Below are 4,034 nucleotides of genomic sequence, written 5' to 3' on the forward strand. Positions count from 1 at the left end.
GGGGTGGTGCAAGAACTGTTGCTTCAGGGTGTGATTGTCTTGGTTCCGGTATCGGAACGGTTACAGTGGGTTTTTTTTTTTTTTTACACAAACCGGTTCATGGTCCCAAAGAAGGAGGGCAAGGTTCATCCAATTCTGGACCTCAAGGCCCCGAACTGCTTTGTGTGGGTACAGAAGTTTAGAATGGAGTCTATTTGCACCACAGTGGTGGCGGCGGCGGCATCCCTTCATAAGGAGGACTTTCTTGCTTCTATCGACATCAAGGATCCTTACCTGTATTACCATTTCCTTACATTCCAATATGTGCCTGACGCCAGCGCTTTCTCTGTTTTGCTGTGGGAGAGGAGCATTACCAGTTCCTGGCGTTGCACTTTGGTCTCACCTCTGCTCCTTGGGTCTTCACAAAGGGGAGGCCCCGGGTCTGGCGTTGCTACATCAGCGGGGGATTGCAGTACTGGGCTATCTAAATGACGACCTATTGCCAGCAGAGTCCTCAGCTGCCTTGATGGACGACATGCAGATCACTAACCAAACCCTGAAGGAGTTTGGTTGGCTTCTAATTTACCAGAAGTCTGCTCTGATTCCATCCAGAACATTGGATTATCTGGGTCTGACTCTGAACATACTCCAGAAGTTGCATGCTGCGTTTCATCTACTGCTGTCTAGGAGATGGTTCTTCCTCTGGACTTTCATGTGGGTGCTGGGCCTGATGGTATCTACCTTCCAGGTGGTTCCATTTGCACAGTTCCATACAAGGAGTTCCTGGTAAAAAGGGTTAAGTGCCTGAGGTCTCTGGACAATCAGATTCTGGTGCGCTGGGAAAAAAGGGGGTCCCTGATCTGGTGGCTTCGCTTTCCAGCTCTTCGCAGGGAAAATTATTTCTCCCCTCGTATTGGGCAGTGGTCATCATGGATGCCAGTCTGTCTGGGTAGGGAGGTGTCCTGGGACTTCGCTCAGCTCAGGGTTGTTGGACCCTAGAAGAGTCCAGACTACTGATGGGTCTGCGAATCCATCAGCCGGGCATTCGGACGTCTAGCATGCTTCCTGCACCGCGGTTCTTATTTACTCTGCATATATGCTTTTATATATCCCACACATGTAAGTGCATTACTTTTAATAAATTATTCTTTATTGGACATACTGCACTATTGGATTGATTTCTATTCTGAGGCGGCATTATGCTATGAAGGAGGAGGAAGGTCCATTTTGCTTTTATGCCAGTCATTGTTTCCTACTGTGTCCCTGCCATTTCTGACCCCTCTTGGAAGGGGAGATTGTTTGGAGGTGCCTTTGGCTGTGAAGGAGGAGGGAGGTCCATTCAAGTCACTATTAGTGTTAACCCTGCCGTTTCTGACCACTCTGTAAAAGGAGGGTCAGAGTCTCTGGTAAGCAGTTTGAATTGTCACAGGGTGTTTCTGAACATCTTTTCACTTCTACACACTGGTGATTGGAGGACCTCATTTTCATCCTACCTCTTTTAGAGACTCTCCTTTGGGACTTTATTGCTATTCATTGCCATTTCTTGTTATTTTTCTTATGGGCGCTGCTTTTGGTTCTATTATTTGTTATTGGGTGTGTAATCTGCCTATATAGCTGGCTGCCTATTTGTTATAAGTGATCTATTTAATAAACAGATTCTGAGCGCAGATATCTTCATCTTTATTCAGGGCACAATACTGTACACTTAGGGCTCTTTCACACGGGCGTTCCGATCAGATCCGCCTGTCAGTTTTTCAGGTGGATCTGATCGGATGCCCCATTCAGCCCTATGGAGCAGCGGATGTCAGTGGTGACATGTCCGCTGCCATCCGCATCCGATCCTGTCCGTGAAATCCAGACGGATGGAAACCCTATTTTCCATCCGTCCTGGGGATCGGATGGGATCGGACGAGATCGGATAGGCGGTCCGCTCTCATCCGATTCCCCATAGAGAGCAGCGGGGCTCTGACACCTCCCTCTTTGCACTGTGTGCGGAGACGGAGCTGTCATCCGCCGGCTCAGCGGGGATCGGTGGATCGATCCCCGCTGAGCAGAGCATGGTCCACAACGGAATGCGGACCGTGTGAAAAGGGCCTAACACTGTTTCCAGATCTCCTCCTTACACTGGATCAGTGTGTGAGGAGAAGAACCCGGTAACAGTGAGTTACTGCGGTTTAACATTTGTGACCGGCATTTATTGGACACAGCCTGTCACATGGTAAAGAGCCAATTTTATTAGCTCTTTACCCTGTTTAGGAATGGACTTTGTCTGAGGGACATGCCTGATCGCAGCGCTGTGTTGTGAATGAGCGCAACATGTGACCGGCTGTGATTGAACACAGTCGGTCACATGGTAAAGAGACATTTTCATTGGCTCTGGTCCTTGATTGGGGATGGGCTGTAGCTGAGGGACATGCGTCATCCCTGATCGCCGTGCTGCGGGCCGAGACTGGGAGGCTGTCATATGATGCCTGCCTGGAGACATGAGAGGCTGTTGTCAGCGGCATTCTGTAATAGGCTGGCTGGGAACTGGTTAATCAACTCTGCCGTCAAATTCCACAAGTAGAAGCAGTGCATCTTAGCCTTAGAAGCTATACCCAGACCCCACGCTGGAGCCTGGGTCCTCACCTTGGTGCTTAGTGCAGCATGGTGTAGTTTGCTGCATGGTCTTATACAGGTCCAGGGCTGTGGTCTATCACTAAAAATCAAACCCTAAGGACCCCTTTGGGGGTATGACAGGCAAAGCCTGGCCTTTATTGGAATCCGCAACGTGGACAGGTAAGACAAGGCACCCTGTATCTTTGACTGTTAAAAACTGGGGCTATGTTTGGAAGGTATTAGGACTATACAGAATTTATATAGCGCCAACAGTTTCCACAGCACTCTACAATGTGAGGGCAGACAATGCAATTCAATACAGGAGGAATCAGAGGGTATTAACTTTACAGTGTAAACTTGTCAGAGTCTAGTCACAGGTGCATGACGAGATGTTGCATTACCCCATTGTTCACACACTTTAACTCAACTTCTGCCTAGAGCTATTATAAGGTACCCAGGCACTTTCCTCCTGCCTTTATGAGATGAGAGAGGAATAAGATTTATTGTCCTTGCAAAAATAAATTCACAACTAAATTTCTACCGTACTCCTCACAAACCATAAGAACATAGAAACAATACATCACACACTCATTCATAGTACATACTCTCAAATCGATACCAAGAATGCTGAAACAGTCCCTTTTAAAATAAGAACACCTGTTACAATAACCCAGAACCACCTGGCTCATTTATTCAATATCCTTTCCATATTTAATGCTTTTATAGCCCTTGGAGAAGAAACTCTGTCTAAATCTATTTGTCCTAATGTATAGGTTTTTAAACTGTCTAGCAGAGGGCAATAATTAAAATAAATTTGTTTTTGTTTTTTAAATAGCATTTGTTGAACATGTTAAGTTTTCAGAATTATGTATTCCAATAAACTCATAAGAAGAAACTGCCTCCACACATTCACCTTCAAAACAAAAAAAAAATGGTGCCAGATCTGTTATATTCTTCCTGAAATCTATAATCCACTCTTTTGTTTTCTGTGTGTTTAATGACAAATTGTTTACAGTACACCACTTGACAATCCTGACAGCCTATTTCCTATAAGGCTCCTCATCCCCTCCAGTAAAATATCTACAGTGGAATCGTCGGCAAATTTGATGATGGTATTTGTATGGTAGTACAGGGTACAATCATAAGTGTATAGAGAAGGGGACTCAACACACAGCCTTGTGGACATCCTAAACCTAATTTTCTGCTGAGATGATACATATTTGCCAATTTTAACAACCTGTGATCAATTTTCCAAAAAAATCTTTTGTCCAAGAACATATGGAACGTGTTAAGTTTATCTTCAACATTTTCTCAAATAATAAATCCTGGATAATGGTATTAAAGGCAGAACTGTAGTCTATAAACCGCATTCCTGCATAATTTCATGAGTGTTACAGGGGACTCAGTGCTTTATGCAGGGATAAAGCAATGGCATCTTCTGTACTCCTGTTTTGCTT

This window comes from Pelophylax lessonae (genome assembly GCF_965119305.1).
Source record: "Pelophylax lessonae genome assembly, chromosome: 3".
NCBI lineage: Eukaryota > Metazoa > Chordata > Amphibia > Anura > Ranidae > Pelophylax > Pelophylax lessonae.